The sequence below is a fragment of the Trachypithecus francoisi genome, unplaced genomic scaffold, assembly GCF_009764315.1.
Source record: "Trachypithecus francoisi isolate TF-2019V2 unplaced genomic scaffold, Tfra_2.0 Lachesis_group8, whole genome shotgun sequence".
Taxonomy (NCBI): Eukaryota; Metazoa; Chordata; class Mammalia; order Primates; family Cercopithecidae; genus Trachypithecus; species Trachypithecus francoisi.
The window spans coordinates 12,296,225-12,317,092 of record NW_022681473.1 but is presented as its reverse complement, the minus strand read 5'-3'; the positions used below and the strand labels follow the sequence as shown (position 1 = coordinate 12,317,092).

General features: G+C 53.6%; 1 long non-coding RNA gene across 2 annotated transcripts in view; it reads left to right on the top strand.

Moving 5' to 3' along the window:
• The window catches only part of LOC117081012, a 28,869-nt gene extending 8,444 nt beyond the window's left edge, over window positions 1-20,425 (top strand). The window contains exon 3 of one of the 2 annotated variants that reach the window (XR_004436052.1): window positions 20,307-20,425. This is a non-coding gene — a long non-coding RNA (uncharacterized LOC117081012). Of the gene's footprint in view, window positions 1-16,809; window positions 17,384-20,306 lie in introns of those variants that run through there. The other variant, XR_004436051.1, reaches the window with a different exon arrangement.
• Window positions 20,426-20,868: the final 443 nt, after the last annotated feature.

Genomic DNA, 20,868 nt, shown 5'->3' with positions numbered 1-20,868 from the left:
TCAGCTCCCATCACGTGAACTGGGATCCCTGAGGAAGCTCTCAGGTGGGCAGCCACCAGCTGAGGACAGACCTCCCAGTGCAGCCCAGGACAGTCCCTAGCACAGCCCAAGGCCAGGACCACACTGGCCGCTCCCTCTGCAGAGCCCACTTGTGTAGGGAGGAAGACAGGGGTAGGTTGGCCCTCTTCCCCATCCCCACCCTCAGGACATCCTCCCCAGCCTGGCCCTTCCTGTTTTTACTCCCTGGCCCCTGGAGGCCATTTCCTCCAAGGGATCAGGGAAGGGTGTTGCTTTGTTTTCTCCTGAGCCCAGAGCTTTCTGGGCCTTTGAAACCCCCTGAAAAATAGCCTGGCTGTCTAGCCCCTCCCCAGAGGCCCTGATGCCAGGAGTAGGGTGGAGCTCTGCTGAGGGTGTGGTCAGCGTGTGTGTGTGTGTGTGTGTGTGTGTGTGTGTGTGTGTGTAGGGGACAAGAGGATTCATGGGGACAAATGTGACTTGGCTGGCAATAAACAATGGCAAGATCACAGGTTGGGAGCTGGCAGCCCTGGGAGGGGCTCACAGTCCTACAGGGAACCTCCTCTGTCATGCCCAGCCAGGGCATCTTGCTCCTAGAACTTCACCCTCCACCCTACAACCCAGAGGTAGCAGTAAAGCCTCCCTCACAATAAAGAGCCGCAAGGAGCAGGAGCTAATGGGCAGAGTGGGCACTGGAGACTGTGATGAGAGCTTCAAGGTTCCTCACCATTCCCCAGTGCCTGCTGGGGAGGGAACCGCTAAGTGCCAGGTAGTGTGAGGCTGGCCTGGGAGTGGGGGCAGATGAAGTGCTCAGCAAGTCTCCAGCCTTGCCCTTCATCCCCTTAATGAACCAGCCAGCATCCACCAGAAGCTTCATTCTCAGGCCCCAGCGGAGGCTGGTGCCTGCACTGACGCCTGGCTGCCCTGATCACTCCTGTGTCCTATAAGCTAACCGCCTGGTAGAGCAAAGGCTCCCAGGAGCCTGGCAGAGCCTGGCCACTGCCCCATCCCCACCCCTTTTCTCATCTGGGATGCCCAGCCCTGCCCCTCAGCCCTTCCCTCTGGACATCCCAGAGGAGAAAATTTAACTATCTCAGGTAGAGCCGTGGCACAGGGTCCAGGAGCAGTCCTCAAGCTGGGGGACTTAAGTCATCACTTAGCAATGCCCTCCTTGTGCTGGGGGGAAACCAAACAGAAAGGGGAGGGAACTTGTCTAAGGCTGCACAGCCATTCTTTCTAGCATGGCTGGTGGCCTCCCTCTGCAACAGCCAGACTCTGGCTTTTCTTCAGGGGCCAGTGGAATAAAAGAGGTCATCCCCTTTCTGCCCCTGCTACTGATATCAAGCCAGAAGCAGCATAGTACAGCGTGATAATGACTATGACTGTTCCATTTTGTTGAGGACCTACTATGTGCTGAGCAGTGTTCTAGATGCTAAGAAGACGATAGTAAATGAGACAGAGTCTGCCCCCATGGAGCTAATGTTGTTGCATTAAATTCTTGTAACACCCTACATGGTAAGTGCTGCCATCTCCAGTTTACAGGTGGAGAAACTGAGGCTCAGATAAATGACTAAGAAGTAAAGTGAGGTCCCATAGCCAGTGAATGGCAGAGCAGGGATTTGAACCCAGGTGTGTCAGACCCATCCATAGCCTGGCCTCCTAACCACTGTGATATACCAGAAAGAGCCTTGGTCTGGGAGCCTGAGACATGCATGGGTCACTCACTGGGGCTTGGCCTTTGGCACGGCCTTCCTCTCCCTGGCCTGAGTTCTCTCATGAATAGGTGATCCAGGAGGTGCCTTCCAGCATTTCTGCAATTCTGGAACATTGAAAGACCTGGAAATCTGGCTCCCCAGAAGATCCAGACAAGAATTTCTCTTCTCCCTGTTATTGCATCCAAGTTGGTGGGACAGGAGCCCAGTGTGTAGGGGAGGAATAAAAGCCATGGTCAGGCTTGGACTCTGACCTCCGTGGCAGCCTGACCTGGCTTTGTCACCGTCCTCTAAGTTATCCTGCATTCCGTTCCCACCACTGGGACTGGATACAGAAGGCCCACGTTCTAGTCCTGCCTCTGCCTCCTCTAACTTGCTGTGTGATTGGGGAAGTCTTGGCCCCTCTAGGACCTCAGTTTGCACATTTGCTGGATAAGACCATTCCTGATGTCCTCCTGGCTCTCTGATCTAATCCTATAAGCTTGTTGAGCCTTGAATTTGTCCTAGAGTTTATGAGGGTCAGGTACTCCACTCCCACCCCTCACTTCTACCTCCCTATAAACCAGGAAGGGAAGAATGACTTGCTTCAAGCTGGTCCTGGGGTTCCCCTCCCACCCTCTGTCCCCCGTTCCCCCATGCCTAGTCTTTGAGTCCTTAGCCCCACCGTGAAGGCTGTTTTCTCTCCCCACTTCCCTCCAGCCAGTGAGGTGGAGGTGGGAATAGGGGGAGAAAACACAAGGGAGCAGCCAGGGGATCACGACAGGTAGGACTGGGGGTTGGCAAGGGCTCTGCAGAGACCACGCTCCCCTGGAAAGGCATTTCTCATCGTGGGCACGCCTGCCAGGTAGTGGGAGGACCATTTCTTTCTTTTCTTTTTTTATCATCTTCCAACGTGGCTGGGAGTGAGGGGGCTGAGGAAGAAAGACTCCTGAGATGGAAGAGAAGCCAGGGGTCTGTGGCCGGCCTGGGCTCAGATTGGCGGGCACTAGCACTCAGGGTCTCCCCCACCCCACTTCCCCCTGCAGACCCAGACCCAATCCAGGCTGCACCCCTAGTTAGGCAGGGGAAGGGCTAGGGCTTCTCTCTCCTCCAGGTCTCTCGTAAGAATGACATAGGGGCATAAGTGCCCCACCCCATTTGACGGATGAGGCTGAGGCTCAGAGCAGAGAAGTGATAGGCAGGTTAGGTGCATGTGGTAAGTGACCAGCCACCTGGGAGTTATCGGGCCTCTTCTGGCAGGGATAGGGGTCTGGGAAGCCTACCCAATGGGAAAAAACTATCTCCCCTTCTTTCTTAGTGGGGTGGGGAAAAGCCAGTCAACAGAAGAAGCAAAGAGGCCAGCCCGACTCCTGAGGTTTCCCAGAGTCCATGTGCTGTCTCTAGACTCCAGAACTCTGCCTGGGTGCTCCCTCTTTCTGGAACTGCCTCCCCTATCTGGTTAACTCCTACTCATTCTTTAGGTCTCAGTTTAGATGTTGCCTATTCCAGGAAGCCTTCCCTCGTTTCCCCAGGGTTAGGTAGCACTGCTGTGTGCTCCCGCTGCTCCCAGGACTTCCCCCATTAGGGCACGAATCACCTGCTTTATCGTTGTATTTCTTCTCAGACAGGGAGCTCTTCGAGGGTAAGGCTGTGCCTTAATAGCCTCTAATATCTATCCCCAGGCCCAGTGTGGAGTTGAGTACAAAGCTGGCCCAAAGAGCTGTTTGTTTAATTGGTGAGAGACTGAATGGGCATCTATAGAGATCGACTATGTGCCTGCCCTGTGCAGGGGGTTCCAATGTAAAGGAGGCCAGAGCCCCATGGAGTACCCATCTGTGCAATGGCCCAGGACACTGTCTGGACAGAATCTGGACAAGGCGAGGTGAGAGCTCAGAGAAGGAAAGGATAGCTTTGGAGTCGGGATACTGGGAAGCTCTGGGAGGAGGTCCAAGAGGCCTGGGATGACAAATTGTTTGGGGCAGGTTTAGGGCTGGGGGCTGGTTTAGTGACCTCAGAAAAGGCTGCTTTGTCCAGAGCCCAGGACTATGCCTAGGAACAGACCAGTGAGGGGGCTGGCTGAACAGGGAAGCTGAGTCACGTTCTGGAGAGCCATTTCCAGGTGAAACCAGAAAGGGCAAGCATCATGCTCAAGGCAACACAGATGGGCCACAGCTCCCAGCCAGGGCTCTGTGCCACCCATGCCCCGCTCCTACCCCCTGGCAGCACCCTGGCTCTGAGTGAACAAGCTGTTGCCCTAGTCCCTGAGGGTACATGCAAACCAGGGGGAGGTGACAATAAGAACTTATCAAATGGCTTGTAGGAGGCAGCCACAAATTTCAGCAGCTACGTAATGTGGGTCTAATGTTCACTTAGCAGAGTGAGAGTCTGAAAAGTCAGTGCCCGCGCTCTGACCCTGCTGCGGCCGAGGCTGTTGAAGCCGTGGAAAGCAAGTCACTCAGCAGACATCAAGCTCTGTGCTGGGGCTGGTGTAGGTGGGGTGTGGGGCTGGAAGAAGTCTGAGTTTCCAGACGCCAGACCATGTTGTCGGCCCCAGCTGGCTGCTCCTGGGGGAGGAAAGGAAGCAACATTTTTGGTCTTGGAAAGGCCAAAAGCCCGGAGTCAGAGCTGCCCATCTACAAACGGGGAGGCGAGGAGGTGTAGCCCTGGGGAACCCACCGCTGAGTGACTGGAGTTTGGCTTTCCTCACAAGCCTCTGCTGTTTCTCTGAGTGCCCTGGGATCCCTAGTCGGGGGGCAGGAGGGAAGGGGCCCTTCCCTCAGCCAGCCCCCAACTACCGTGGAAATGAGACCCCACCTGGGCCGCATGGGGAGGGACTGAGCTCAGGGCTTTCCTGAAGGTCAAAGCCTCTCCTTTCTGAAGGCCAAAGAGGCATCCTCACCTCTGAGCCCACACGCAGGGCCTGGGGTCTGCCTCTGCCCTGTCTTCCTGTGCGACTCCAGGCAACTCCTCAGCCCTCTCTGGGTCTCAGTTTCCCCATCTGTTAAGTGGCTGGAAAAGTCTCCAAGCTCTTGGCCTTCTATAGAATCTTGCAAATGATACATAAGGCAGCTGCCCACACCCTGGCCCTGCTCTGCTTTTCTGTCCTTCGCGGCATAGGGTCTTTGTTTTGTTTATGGCAGTACCTGTCGTCCTGGAGCAGTGCCTGTTGCATAGTAGGTGCTCAGTAAATACTGGTGGTTTCTAAACTCCCAGAAGCCACCCCACTTCCTTGCTGCAGGTCCCTTCCTCTTGGAAGGCTTTCTGATTCATCCCCTTCTCGTCCTCCAGGTTCTGTTTTGTCCCCTCCTAGGCTGGGCTGCATTACAGACTCCTGTGCACGTGTTGGTATGCAAATCTGGAAGCCTCCCCCCTGTTTCTATTCCACCTTCTCCTTTCCATCGTGGGTGCGTGGGAGCCATGTCTTCTTTTAGATCCCCCTGGCGCGGCTAGGATCAGTGCCAGGGCCTTGGTGGTACAGCCAGTGCTCCATAGAGCTGTTTACAGCCTGCCAATGATTCACCCACAACAACTGAGAGAAGGCTGTGCCCAGGCAGGGCCCAGGCCCAGGGGAAGCAAGGGAGACCATGTCTTCAAAGCCCACTGGGATCTGGAAACAGGGGCCTGAAAGACCTCTCAGAATAGCTTTGGCCTAGGAGAACCGGGATTGGGATTTGGGGGTCCAAGCTGGGCCAGGATTGAGAGAATTTGTTCTGGTTCAATCCCACCGATTCATTCATGTCCAAGCCTTTGTCAGCAGCTCACTCTGGGCACCTTGGGTTGGGAGCTGGGGGATCTGCAATGAACCAACCCAGGTCTCGGGCTTCAGAAGCTTGCAGGGTGATGGAAAGGGGGCCGGGCATCATGAGCCACAATAGAGACAGCCACGGGTGACGTGCAGGTACAGCCAAAGTTGTCATTCATTCAGTGGGCTGAGGCTTCGTCGAGGAAGGGCTGTCCTAGCAGAAGGAGCAGCACATTCCAAGACACAGAGGCCACACCCAGCAGTGAGTGGTTGGAGGTGAGGCCTGCCTTCCTGTTCTACATGGCTCTTGCCACCCCTCCCCTCTGGGGTCTCTGTTTTTTCATTTGTAAAAGTGGAGGTGATAGCCAGGCGTGGTGGCTTATGCCTATAATGCCAGCACTTTGGGAGGCTGAGGCGGGTGGATCACCTGAGGTTGGGAGGCCGAGGTGGGCAGATCACCTGAGGTCAGGTGTTCGAGACCAGCCTGGCCAACGTGGCGAAACCCCATCTCTACTAAAAATACAAAAATTAGCCAGGAGTGGTGGCATGCACCTGTAATCCCAGCTACTCGGGAGGCTGAGGCAGGAGAATCGCTTGAACCCAGGAGGTGGAGGTTGCAGTGAGCCAAGATCACTCCACTGGACTCTAACCTGGGCAACAGAGTGAGACTCTGTCTCAAAAAAAAAAAAAAAAAGAAGTGGAGGTGGTGTTGTTTGGGTAGGGGGTTAGAGGTTGTCCTAAAAGTTTCCCATCGGCCTCTCCAGCTCTGACACGGGTATTCTGTGGGAGTGAGAGGAGGTGAGTTGCTTACAGGGCAGGGATCTGGGTGACAATGAAGTTCTGGTGGCTGGGCAGGGAGGACAAACAGAGCTGTCTGTTTAGGCAAGGAGTGGAGCTGGGAGGAGGACACTGCCAGCCAATTGGACTGTCTCTCCAGGCCCAGTGTTTACTGATGGAATAAGGGAGTCGGGTGTGTCAACAGTGGGGAACAAGGTGGCTCTGCACTACACACACGGGCTGTCCCTGGACTAGGCCATCAAGAGGGTCATGTAGGGCACTGGCTGTTGGGAGCCCATGGAGCCCAGTGCACTTGCCCATTGGGTGCTCAGATGGCTCAGCCCAGGCCGCGTCTCCAGACCTCTTCCCCTGTCTCTCTGGCTCAGCTTGAGGAAAGGGGCAGGGGCATAACCCAACCCACTCTGGGAGGGGAGAGAGCCCTCCACCTGCTCCTGACCTCTCCGGGCTTGCTCCCCTGGGGACATCCCACCACATGAGTTCTAGTCTTGACTCTGCCATCAACTTGATGAGTGGCCCTGGGAGTCCCTTCCCCCACTCAACTTCATTTTCATTCCCTGAAAATGAGAGGCTGGGAGAGAGGTTTATGGGCTTTTTTTTTTTTTTTTTTTGAGACAGAGTCTCGCTCTGTCACCCAGGCTGGAGTGCAGTGGCGCGATCTCCACTCACTGCAAGCTCCGCCTCCCGAGTTCACGCCATTCTCCTGCCTCAGCCTCCTGAGTAGCTGGGACTACAGGCGCCCGCCACCATGCCTGGCTACTTTTTTGTATTTTTAGTAGAGATGGGGTTTCACCACATTAGCCAGGATGGTCTCCATCTCCTGACCTTGTGATCCGCCCGCCTCGGCCTCCCAAAGTGCTGGGATTACAGGCGTGAGCCACCGCGCCTGGCGGGACCCCATCTTTGCTTCCACCAGAGCAGTTCTGATTTAAGCAGTTCGTCTGATGAGCCTTTAGGCCCTGAGCAATTGCTGAGTGTCTACTGCATGCCAGGTGGGCACTAAGTCATGTGGGGCAGCCAGGTTTTCCAGTCTCAGTGTGCTCCTTCTTTAGAAGGGAAGTCTTCCATCTCCAACTGTACACTGGGGCCACGTGTGGCTCTGCGGTTCTGTGAGGAGACCCAGAGTCACACGTACTGTGGTTCATACCCCAGAGCTGCCATTTGCTAGTGGTGTGACCTTCTGTAACCCCTTTGTGCCTCAGGTCTCTCATCTGGGAACTGGGATGATAGCGCCCATCTAGCTGGATTGCTGTGACCACCAACACAATGCCTTCTAAGGGTTCAAGGTGGGTGCTCAGTAAGCCTTAGCTTCTGTTGTGACTACCAACGATCCTGATGGTCCTCCCAGTTCTAGGAAGGGGCAGCCATGCAGAACAAGTCTCAAAAGCCAGCAGGAGCAGGAGAGGGGGATTGAGAATCCCCAAACTGATAGGCAGCCTGGGGCTGGGTGGGGCAAAAGGTACTAGGAGGCGATGACTCTGCCTTTTCCCCTTCTACTGCACCCCGTCCACACTCCATAGAAGTCAGCAGTTCAACTGTCCTCTAATGCACCCCACACCCCAACACACAACACACAGGAGCCCCAGCCCTCAGATGGGAAAAACACTGTCTGGCACTAGGTCTGGTTGGCTGGAGAAGTGGAGAGGGAGCCAGACAGTCCTTCCATCATGCAGATGGAGAGACCTAGAGTCTCAGGCATTGGGGCAACAAGTCATTTAACATCCATCAGGACCCAAGCCTCCTGAGCCCCCAGCCTGGACCCCTGCACCGCCTCTGGGGAGCAGAGTGAGACACAGAGCTCCCTAACACTAGACCAGGTGTCCCTTAGCTTCACTCTTCTAGGAGGCTCCCTGAGCACACCCTCTGTGGAGCCTGACTCCCGCGGGAGAAGCAGATGGTGCCAGAGTCTGCTGGGAACTGGCTGTCCTGGAGCCCAGCTGTTGCACAGATGTGAGGGGGGAGGGCGGAGTGGGGGTTACGAAGGCAGGAACGCTTGGCAGCTCATGCCTGAGTCACCCGTCAGCTCCGGGAGTGGTAATGAGCAGATTAGGGTTATTATAGCCGAATGGCTCGGAGCGCACTTGCTCACCCGAGCAACCGTCGGCGAAGGGCTGATCGCCCACGGCTGCCATGGCCATCACGCCAGGCCTGCCTCTCCCCTGCCCTCTTATTGACTGTGCCGCTGCCAAGGCAGCCTCTGTGGCCTTCACACACCTCATTAGAGCTGCCGGGGCATATCTACCAGCCCGTGGCCCAGACATCACCCCACCCGCTCCTCTTCCCAGGTGTGTCAGGGGGACACAGGAGTCTGACTTGGGGCCTCGATAAGTGGACACAGTGAACCCTGACTAGGGAAACAGGTGTATAGTTCCCCACCCACCTAGAATTGGGACAAGGACAGATGTGGCAGGGATTCAGCCTCCAGGGCCAGTCCTTGTCTGTCTGGTCACCTACCAGGGGTCTAAAACCAGTGAGGTTCCTGTAGGTCTGGGCCAGGGGACATGTCAGTCTCCAGGGGGAAAGTCTCCTCCTTCCCCACTGGCCCATGTCGTCCCCTCTGCTCCTTCTCAGAGCAGGAAACAGAAACAATCTGTCCCAGCAGCCCAGAGCTGGGAGGCGGGGCTGAGTGTCAGGGTAGTAATGATACTGAGTACCAAATCGCAGAGACTGATGGACGCTTACTATGTCCTAACAGGCACTGAGTGCTGGACGTGTGTCTATCCACTTTGGCTTCCCAACAGCCCCATGCGTGAACAGACTGAGCGTCCCGAACCCCCAAAGCTGAAATCCAAAATGCTCCAAAATTCAAAACTTTTCGAGTACCCACATGACTGATGCTAAAAGGACATGCTCATTGGAGCCTTTTGGATTTCAGATTTACGCTCAACAGATAAGAATAATATAAATATTCCAAAATCTGAAACCCAAAACTTGTTTTCGGTTTTTTTTTGGTTTGTTTGTTTGTTTGTTTGTTTGTTTCTGAGATGGAGTTTTGCTGTTTTTGCCCGGGTTGGAGTGCAATGGTGCCATCTCAGCTTACTGTGACCTCCGCCTCCCAGATTCAAGCTTCAAGCAATTCTGCTGCCTCAGTCTCCCCAGTAGCTGGGATTACAGGCATGCACCACCACGCCTGGCTAATTTTGTATTTTTAGTAAAGACAGGGTTTCTCCATGTTGGTCAGGCTGGTTTTGAACTCCTGACCTCAGGTGATCCACCTGCCTTGGCCTCCCAAAGTGCTGGGATTATAGGCATGAGTCACTGCACCCGGCCTGTTTTTTTGTTTTGTTTTGTTTTGTTTTGTTTTATTTTGGGACGGAGTCTCACTCTGTTGCCCAGGCTGGAGTACAGTGGTATGATCTCGGCTCACTGCAAGCTCCGCCTCCTGGATTCACGCCATTCTTCTGCCACAGTCTCCTGAGTAGCTGGTACTACAGGCACCCGCCACCATACCCAGCTAATTTTTTATATTTTTAGTAGACACGGGGTTTCACCATGTTAGCCAGGATGGTCTAGATCTCCTGACCTCGTGATCCACCTGCCTTGGCCTCTCAAAGTGCTGGGATTATAGGCGTGAGCCACCGTGCCCAGCCTGTTTGTTTTTTGAGACGGAGTCTGGCTTTGTTGCCCAGGCAGGAGTGCAGCGGCGCAATCTTGGCTCACTGTAACCTCTGCCTCCCGGGTTCAAGCGATTCTCCTGCCTCAGCCTCCCAAGGAGCTGGGATGACAGGCGCCTGTCACCACGTCTGGCAAATTTTTGTGTTTTTAGTAGAGATGGGGTTTCGCCATGTTGGCCAAGCTGGTCTTGAATTCCTGACCTCAGGTGATCCACCCACCTTGGCCTCCCAAAATGCTGGGATTACAGGTGTGAGCCTGTTTTCTTTTCTTTTCTTTTTTTATTTTTTTGAGACAGGGTATTGCTCTGTCACCCAGGCTGGAGTGCAGTGGTACAATCATAACTCACTACAGCCTCAACCTTCTGGGCTGAAGTGAACCTCCTGCCTCAGCCTCCTGAGTAGCTGGGACCACAGGTGTGCACCCACCACCCCCAGCTAATTTTTAAATTTTTTGTAAAAGTGGGCTCCCACCTCCTCAGCCTCTCAAAGTGTTGGGATGACAAGTGTGAGCCATGATGCCCGGCTCTAAGTATTTCTAATAAGAGACATTCAACCTGTGTTGTTGACATCATTGTCATATCCTTTTATAGATGAGATGACTTAGTCCCAGATGGGTTAAGTAACTGGCCCAAGGTCACAGCGCTGGTAAGCAGCTGGGCTTCAATCCAACCATCCTGACTCCAGAAGCCTATTTGAACTACCACCTTCTGCACCTGCCCCGGGGCTTCTTCGCCTGAGCTGGTGCCTCGCTGCTGCCCTGCTCATCGTCTTCTGGGAAGATGCCTCTCATATGGCCAGTCTTGCAGCCAGAAGCCTCAGGTGCTGCCCTAGGGCTCCCTGAATAGGCATTCCTCCTGGCGTTCAAACTGCATCCTTCCTGACTAACCTTCCATTCCCCAAAGTGGCCCTCCACACTTTGGAGCCTCAGCTCACCTCTCACTCTCACGCTTCAGTTTCGCGCTTCCCTGCCGAACGGTCCCACCTCTGTGCTTTTGCTTAAGCTGTGCACACTTCCCGGAGTGCTCTTTTCCCTATGTCTGCCTGGGCTCCAATGCGCTATGCCTGAGCTGATCCATGGCATACAAGCACCTATGGAGGCCCGGGGGAAGGAGGCAGTGGTATGTGTGTCAGTGTGGGGAGGTCAGTGACGAGGTTTGGGGCTTCGGGGTCAGTTATGTGGCTTCAGAGCAAATCCCCATCTCCCTGAGCTCCCTGAGCCCCAGTTTCTGCAAAATGAAGATATCCATCCCAGCTTCTCCCGAGGTTTATAATGGTAATCTGTGAGGTTCTGGCACACAATGAATCCATAACTACCTTTTGTGATAAGTTCCCCACTTGTGAAGTCAAGTGAAGGCCCCCGGTGTCGGCAGTGCAGGAAAACCTGTCCCCTGAGCCCCTCATCCCTAGGGAGAACCCTACCTTCAGTGCCTCTCTGAACAAGAGGGCCAGGAAGGGGTCACTGTACACCAGTTGGTCCCTAGTGACCAGTCCTGGCCAGAGGGCCTTTATCCCACTTCCAGTAGCCCAGCACCAACCATCCCCAGCTCCGGGAGGGGGTGGGCGGCACCCTCCTTCCTCCACATTGTTGCCACCTCAGAGAGTCAGAATCCAGGGAGACAGTCTCCTGGCAGCGGAGCTCCTGCTCCCCGCCATGGGTGTCTGTGATGCTGCCAGGCCCACTGGGGGCTGCAGGCACTCCAGCATCAGAACTGACTGGGTCCTGGGAGTGGGAAGGGGACTCCAGCCAGGGACCCTGGAGACAGGGCCAGTCTGAGTGCCTGCTCTCCCAGGGGCAGGTGCCAGCATGGTGCACCCCTCAAGGAGTGTGGCAGGTGAGATTGAGGTCCTGGCTGCCCCAGGCTCCTGTGCCATCGAGAGGGAAAGCACCTGGCACAGGTATACAGTAGGTGCTCAGTGCTGGGGAGAATCTTCCCTTGGTGGAATTCTGAACACTTTGGGTACCAGCAGAGTCAGAGTTCCCAGGGGAGGAGGAAGGCATTTGACAACGGCTGTCGGGAGGATATAGCATGTTCAACCTTCCCCTCTCCATGCGAGGAAGTGGTGACCCCAACCCCAGGACCCTTCTCTGCCCATTCACACCCACCCACTCCCACCTCTCTGCCAGCCTCAGTTGGATATGGAGCAGAATGTAATGAGGACTTACCTGTCCACAAGGACTTCATAGCTGTTCCAAAGCCATGGATGGGCAGGTGCTAATGCAGCCCCTCAGTCTCCCCCTTCCCTTGCTTTTGGGGTGGGCTTGGGACCCCCGGGGGGTCTTAACTCACTGAAGACACCAGGACCCAGCTTCTGAGTATTCCTAGATGCCATTTCTACCCCTAGAAACTTCACGTGGAGCCAAAAGCCCATTTGAAGCTCAGTCTGGACCAGGAGAGGCTAATCATAAAATGGATATTTTTTAAGTGTACAGAAATAAGAATTTATTTTTGAAGACATGATTTATATTTTGAATGGCTAATGCACTCACATGCTTCAAAATTCAAAATTCCAAAAGGACTGACAGTGCAAAGTCGCTCCTCCTTTGGTCCCCACCACCCAGTTTCCCTCTGCAGAGGGAACCTTGTTGCCAGTTCTTGTATGTTCTTCCAGAAATTTTCTATGTATAAACCGTCACCCTCACAGGGATTCTCATTTGTTATCCTTTTAAAATGCACACACATCCTGCTCTGTACCTGGCTTTCTTCCTTAAAAACACATCTTGATTATTGTTCTATGTCACTTGCAAAACAGGTTCCTTGTTCTTATTTTGCAGCTGCAGATGACTTCATTGTATGGAAGGACTGCACATTATTTAACTGATCCCTTATTTTTTGTTTTTTGTTTTTTGAAATAGAGTCTCGCTCTGTCACCCAGGCTGGAGTGCAATGGCGCAGCCTCAGCTCACTGCAACCTCCGCCTCCCGGGTTCAAGTGATTCTCCTGCCTCAGCCTCCTGAGTAGCTGGGATTACAGGCACGCACCACCACGCCCGGCTAATTTTTGTATTTTTCGTAGAGACGGGGTTTCACCATGCTGGCCAGGCTCTTCTTGAACTCCTGACCTCATGATCCACCCACCTTGGCCTCTCAAAGTGCTGGGATTACAGGCATGAGCCACCAGGCCCGGCTGATCCCTTATTGATGCACATTTAGCTTGTTTCCAGTGTTTGGTAATTACATGAAACGTTGCGATAAATAACTTTGTACCCACACCAATTCAAATGTGTGCTAGCGGACCTGTAGAGAAATTCCCAGGAGTGGAACCGCCGAGTTACATGTGGTTATGCACAGTTGTGAAGGAATGGAGAGGTTGGACGGCCCTCCTTGGAGGTTACACCAGGCTACACTTCCACTGGCCCTGTCTGCGTCTGTCTGATCCCCATAGCTTTGCCAGCACAGTGTTATCAAACTCTGTGAGCTTTGCCAACCTGATATTTGAATAATGGTATGTCAGCGTGGTTAGACATTTTAAAACAACAATTATATTGGTGGCTGTTTACCGAGCAGGAGTATGCCATGCCAGGCACATTTATGTATGACATGCTGCTCATTTCTCATGGGGAGCCACTGGGGGCAGAGAGCAGTTGCTCCGTTTTATACAGGAGGAAACTGAGGCCCAGAGAGGTTAGGGACTTTGCTACAGTCCTTACAGCCCTGAAAAGCAGCGTGGGAGTTCCAACCCAGTTTGTCTGACTCGGGCCAATGCTCCTTCCTCATTCCAGGCTGCCTTTCAGTGACAGGCTGCTGAGGATACCCTAGGCCAAGAGCCACCCCACCTGGCCCACCAAGGCTCTGGACCCTCCCAGGGCTATTGCTTCTCTGGAGTTGAGTGATGAACAGAGAGTTGGACCCCCACAGCCCTGCATAGGGGTAGAGGCCCTCCCTGAGAAGGGTCTCCAGAGCCCAGCTCTGCTTTCCCAGGGTGCGGTTCCATGGGAGGTGGGCTCCACTGGTCCTAAGCTCTGGCAAGTTGGCATCCCCAGAGGGCAAAGCTGACAACACCTCCCTTGGCACCCCCAAGGGTTCGTCCCTCAGCAGCCGCTTCCGAAGGCTGTTCCCCCAGGCCTCTGTCCCTTTCCTGAGCCCTTCCCTGGCCTTTTCCAGGCAACCCACAGCCCCAGCAGCCTGTTCACATTTAGCGCTGGATCACTGATCCCTTGGGCTTGGCCCCACTCCTCTCTGGATCCATGCCCCCAGATCTCTTTGGCACAACCCACAACTGGCTGGTGAGCCCAGAGATGGGGGACGAAGGGCCCTGAGCTACGAGTGCACCTCACTGCATGACCCTGGCAGGTTCCTCTGCGCCCTGGGGTCTCACTGTGTCCACAGCCTCCTGCATGCTGCAAAGCACCTCCCCGATGTGCCAGCTCCTCCGGTGCCAGCCTCATCCCAAGGAAGATGGAGGCGACTCCTACTACTCAAGGGGTTGCTCCCCATGGCACTCCTCAGGCCGCTGTGGGAGACTATGAGCCCCTCACAACCAAGACCATTTTCCCCACTCCCTTCCCCACAGGCCCTAAATGGCCCAGCAACAACTCTGAACTCTGATCCCGGTCGGCCCAGCACGGGTGGGGCAGGAGGTTCTGTCAACAGTGAGAGAAACTCGTTAACTGAATGTCAATAGGATTAAAGGCTCTGATGGTCCAGGAGAAAAGTGTGACGTGACACATTATGACAGATGCATGAAAGGGCTGCCGGGGGTAGGGTCCTGTGTGTGTGTGTGTATGAGATAGAGAGGGGGAAGGAGGCACAGTAGCAAAGATGAGAGAGACAGAGACAAGTGACAGAGACAGAGAAAGAGAGAAAAGCCAGAGACAGAGGATAGAAGGAGAGAAAGGAAGGCATGAGAGACCAAGAAAGGAGAAAGTTTAGAAAAAAAGAAAGACTGAGAGAGACAGAATCCCAGTTACAACCAGAGAGATAGAGCAAAAGAAACCAGAGAGATTGAGGGAAAGAGAGAGACACAGAGAGCGAGAGAGAGAAAGAGAGATTGAGCGAGAGAGTGCCCGTGCGCGCATGCCAGCGAGTGCGACAGTGCAGAGGGATGGGGGAGGGGACGAGCAAGTTTGTAAATGAGAGAAAAATGAAGATTGAGCCCTGAGAACGGTTCTGCCCTGGGAAGCCTTTTGAGGAAGCCATGGACGGCATCCCCAGGGACTCAGAATGGCAGCTTTGTCAGTCAGGCAAGGACGAGGTGTATCAAGCACCCACGGGGTGTCAGGCTCTGCTGTGGTTGCCGGGGGCAGGCAGGAGCTGGAAGAGCAAAGAGAGAGGGAGGTCGACTCTGCCTTGGGGATTCCAGACTTACAGAGGACAGAGGAGCCTGAAGTCCAGAGAGGCTAGGTGAGGCTGACGAGGTGTCGGGCCTGGGACTCCTGGCCTCTCACTCACCACACATTACCACGGCACTGCACAACTGCATGGGACACGCGCGCACAGACACACACACACACACACACACACACACACACAGAGCAAAAGCTTGTGACTCTCAGTGCCTGTTGTGAGGTTTGGAGGACATCGTTTCAGGTCTGCTAGGCTAAGCAGTTTGCAGAACGGTGGCCAGGAACGGTGGGTACTGAGTAAAGATTAGAGTCAGCTCCTTGAGCTGCAGGAAATGATAGAGACATGGATTTAAGTCCCGGCTCTGCCATTCTTTGGGCGTGTGATCTTGTCGGGAGGCTTTCTTCTCTGAGCCTCAGTTTCCTCTCCTGGAATAGCAGGATGATAAGAGCAGGGCTGTTAGGAGGTTTAAAGGAAAACCCCTGACACAGAGGAGTGCTCCATGGTCCTGCCTCTCCCTCCCCTCATCCCAAGTGCCTGTGAAGATCAGGAAAGTCATTGAATGGAACTGGTCTTGGAAAGAAGCTGGGTGGAGCAGGATGAATGGGAAAGGGCACGGTTAGTGTCTAGTTGTTCTCCCCACGTCTGGTCCTTTCAGCCGTGGAACCAGGAGAGTTGAGGTTGGAGATCCCAGGCAGACAGCCCGCAACCAGTAGGATGGACTGCGCTCATCCAGCCGGAGCAGACCTGCCCAGTCCCACCGAGGCACTCCCCCACGCACATCAGGGCTCTACTGGGGAGGTGCGCAGAGCAGTGGGGAGTCCCAGAGCTGTCTGTTCCAGCCAGGGCCCACAACATCTGCTGTGCCCGTGCTGCCCAGGCTGCTGGCTGGCATAGAAACAGGCGGGAGGCTGGCCAGCAGGCACTCCAGGAGTGTAAATTCCACATTTGCATCATGGATGTTCCCAGCCCCAAGGGCTGCTGACCTTTACAGCTGCTGCCTTGGTCCTTCCTCCCCTTCCAGCTCCCTGAGTGCAGCCAGGCTGGCCACCGGATGCTGGAGCCTTGAAGGGGAAGAGGGGGCAGGTGATGGTGGCCAGGGGCTGTTTGGCACAGGGGACGGGAAGGTAGGCCCTGTAGAACCCAGCTTGCCCTCCGCAACCCGTGCAGGAGGAGCCCACTCTTCCCTGATTCAGCATCCGCTGCCCCCTCCCAGCCAGGACCCCTTCTACCCCCACTGCAAGTCAGCCTGATGCACACACACAAGGGCAGCTTGGACCCCGGATTAGCAGTGTCACCAAGACATTAGTCGCCCCCGGCTGCCTGTGACATCTCCCTGGGGATAGCCCCGTCTGTGCTGAGTGGCAGCGGTACTGAGCAAGCTGTCAGGTTTTCTGGGCTCAGCAGTCAGGCCTGCACCTTTGAAAGGTGAAAACCCCTCCCTGGGCCACCCCCACCCCCGGCCAGAGGACTCTCATCAGGGGTGGCTTGGTCAGCCAGCTCGCTGGGCAGATTCCCTGTGATACATCTAAATGAAAATCCATCTACCTGCCCTCAGGAGAGCAGGCTCTGACCTAGGGCCCAGGACACAGAGATGGGGTGCTGAGCCCTGCCCCTGGGGGCTCACAATCAGAAGGATCTATTTATTTGTATCTGTTGTTCATCCCACAGATATCTCTTGTGCCAGGTGCTGAGGATGCCTTGCGGATAGTCATGGGTTCAATTATATCCCCCCAAAGGAAATGTTGAAGTCCTTACTCCCAGCACCACAGAATATGACCTTATTTGGAAATGGGGCCATTGCAGATGTAATCAAATTAAGGCGAGGTTCTGCTGAAGTAGGGTGGCCCTTAATCCAATATGACTGGTGTACTTCTGAGAAGAGGGAAGACAGCCCTGTGAAGGCACAGACACACCAGGAGAATGCCAAGTGGTGACAGAGGCCGAGATGAGAGTGATGCATCCACAAGCCAAGGAAAACCGAGCCAACCACCAGAACATAGGGAGAGGCAAAGGAGGGTTCTCCCCTGCAGGTTTCGGCGAGAGCACGGCCCTGCTGATGCCTGATTTCAGATGCGTGACCTCCAGGACTGGGAAACAATCAAGCTTTGTTGTTTCAAGGCACTCAGTTTGTGGTATGTTGTGATGGCAGCCGTGGGACACTGAGACAGTGAGTGACACCGTTCTAGACCTGCAGGGGCTTACAAGAGGGCAAGGGGGAGATGGAGACGTGCAAACAGGTTAACAAATGTGTATGGCTGGGCGCAGTGGCTCACACCTGTGATCCCAGCACTTTGGGAGGCTGAGGTGGGCGGATCACCTGAAGTCAGGAGTTCAAGACCAGCCTGACCAACACGGTGAAACCCTGTCTCTACTAAAAACACAAAAATTAGCCGGGCGTGATGACATGTGCCGATAGTCCCAGCTACTCAGGAGGCTGATGTTGCAGTGAGCCAAGATCACGCCACTGCACTCCAGCCTGGGTGACAGAGCAAGACTCCATATCAAAATAATAATAATAATAATAGTAATACCTTCCAGGCACAGATCCAAACATCCTAAAGTGGCCTAGAGCAATGGAGACATCCCACAGACAGATTCCTTTTTTTTTTTTTTTTTTTGAGACCGAGTCTCACTCTGTTGCCCAGTCTGGAGTGCAATGGCGCCATCTTGGCTCACTGCAACCACTGTAACCTCCACTCCTTGGGTTCAAGCGATTCTCCTCCCTCAGCCTTCAGAGTAACTGGCATTACAGGGGCACATCACCACGCCCAGCTAATTTTTGTACTTTAGTAAAGACCAGGTTTCCCCATGTTGGCCAGGCTGGTGGTCTTGAACTCCTGACCTCAAGTGATCCACCCACCTCGGCCTCCCAAAGTGCTGGGATTACAGGCGTGAGCCACCACACCTGGCACACCCCACAGACAGATTCTAATCTGTGTCTATGAGGAGCACATTTGGTCCCAAGACAAAGGAAACCCAAAAACTGTGACTTAAATACTTCAGGGCTTTCTCTTCTCACGTAACAAGGACTCTGGAGGCAAGCTGCCCAGAGCCAGTGTGCTGGCCTCAAGATGCCAGCTTCCTGCTCCCAGAGCTTTAGATGTTGACTTTCAACCTTATGGTGCCACAACGGCTGCCATACCTCCAGACTTCACGTTCAGATTCCTGGCAAGAAAAATGGAAGTTAGGACCAAAAGAAACCCTGTGAGCCCAGTCTGCCCCTTATTTATTTTTATTTTTTTTATTTTTTTGAGACGGAGTCTCGCTCTGTCACCCAGGCTGGAGTGCAGTGGCCGGATCTCAGCTCACTGCAAGCTCTGCCTCCCGGGTTCACGCCATTCTCCTGTCTCAGCCTCCCGGGTAGCTGGGACTACAGGCGCCGCCACCTCGCCTGGCTAGTTTTTTGTAGTTTTTAGTAGAGACGGGGTTTCACCGTGTTAGCCAGGATGGTCTCGATCTCCTGACCTCGTGATCCGCCCGTCTTGGCCTCCCAAAGTGCTGGGATTACAGGCTTGAGCCACCGCGCCCGGCCACTGCCCCTTATTTTTAAAAGTGAAAACTCTCCTGAAATCCCACACTGTCAACTTCTGTTTATACAGATGTGAGGTGGCGGAATGTGGCAACCCTGTACAAAATTGGAATCTGGTCAGCAAGTAGGACGGAGGGAAAAGGAATTTGGTGGGCAGCCAACAGGGTTTGCACTGTTACACAATGCGGGGGGCTTGGAGCTGGTCATCCCCCAGCCAGGCCCATCTATATATCAGGGCACCAGATTATAGAGAGGGAAAATAACTTGCCCAGGGTCACACAGCAAAGCAGGAGCAGGACTGGAACCCAGGCCTCCTAAGGCTGCAGCCAGAACTCTTTCTACAACCCCGCAACGTGATATGGCTGCTTGGTTGACGAGGCCCCTTTAGAGGACTAGGGGGCTGTGCATCTTCAAAGCTCCAGCATCCAGAAGCCTTCAGGAGGTGGGAGGCATTGGCCATATTGGGAGGTGAAGGAAGCCTTCCCCTGTTGTCATAACCTCCCAGGGCAGAGCCCGCTCCTCTGAGTGGCTAGCTGGTGGGTGGGTAATTACCCTTGTCACCCCCTCTTCCGGGAGAGACCACTATATAATCTGCCTGTCAGCTGGGGAGAGGGGGCAGCCCCTCTCTACCCCCTGCTGAGGCTGACGCTTGGCAGACAGGGGTGGCAGGACAGCCAGTGAGGAAGGGGGTGTTGGGGCCAGCTGGTAGGCAGATGGACAAGCGAGAGAAGACAGTAGGGTCAGGGGACCAAAGAGGCAACTCTCATGAGAATTCATCCACTGGGATGTGTGACCCATGGAAGGGCTGTACTTTCAGACCAGGGGAAGAGGCATCCTTGGCCTTAGCTCAGGACAGCCCTAAACAGCCACTCCTGTGACTAGCACCATCCAGGCCCCAGGGGACCACTTCTCCTCTTCTCTTGCTCTAGGTCCTGGATATGGAAAGTGATCTAAGTCTAGAATGTATGAAGGTTTGGGGGTTGTGCAGCTCCTGAGCTGAGAGACAGATTCTGCTTCTGAGGACAGGGTAGACTTGAGAGGCAACAGTGCTTATGTGAGAGAAAAGCCTAAGATGAACTTGTTAAACCTTCAGTCTCAGAGAGCTCAAATGCAGTAGATTCTTGCAAACCAAAGCCTTTTCGGCAGAGTCAACTGTCCATTTTCTTAACTTTTCTTCATGTACCAATTCTTGGTTCCAGAGTCTTGTGGATTAATGCAATATCCACAATGATGCCTATAGCAGCTGAGGAACCTTTTGCAATGTTTAAACCATTCACTTACTCTTATATTTGTGTATATAAATTTAGATATAACATGCATGAAGTGTGATACTGATTATTTACAGTACCAACTAGATGGGTGTTTGATGTGGTTTGGCTGTGTTCCTACCCAAATTTCATCTTGAACTGTATTCCCATAATTCCCACGTGTTGTGGGAGGGACCTGGTGGGAGATAATTGGATCATGGGGTTGGTTTCTCTCATACTGTTCTCATGGTAATGAATAAGTCTCACGAGATCTGATGGTTTCATAAGCGGAAACCCATCTCACTTGGCTCTCATTCTCTCTCTTCTCTTGTCTTCTGCCATGTGAGACGTGTCTTTCACCTTCTGCCATGATTGTGAGGCCTCCCCAGCCATGTGGAACTGTAAGTCCAATAAACCTCTTTCTTTTGTAAATTGCCCAGTCTTGGGTATATCTTTATTAGCAGTGTGAATACGAACTAATAAACTAATACAGTGTTAAACACTGGAATTGCTAATATGTCATTTTTCTAAAAATGGTTAATAAAATGTTATTATAATTTCAAAAGATTAATAAAAATTCAGATTTCATATATTTTTTAAATGATTATTTTTTTAGAGACAAGGTCTCACTCTGTAGCCCAGGCTAGAGTGTAATGGTGTGATCATGGCTCGCTGCAATCTTGAATTCTTGGGCTTAAGTGATTCTCCCACCTCAGCCTCCTGAGTAGCTGGGGTCACAGGTGTGTGACACTATGTCTGCCTAATTTTTAAATTTTTTGTGGCGATAAGGTCTTGCTATGTGGCCCAAGCAACTCCTGACCTCAAGTGAACCTCCCACTTTGGCCTTCCAAAGCACTGGGATTATAGGTGTGAGCCACCATACCCAGCCCCAGATTTAATTTAAAATGATGATTTAAAATGTTACACTAGGCCGGGTGCAGTGGCTCACAC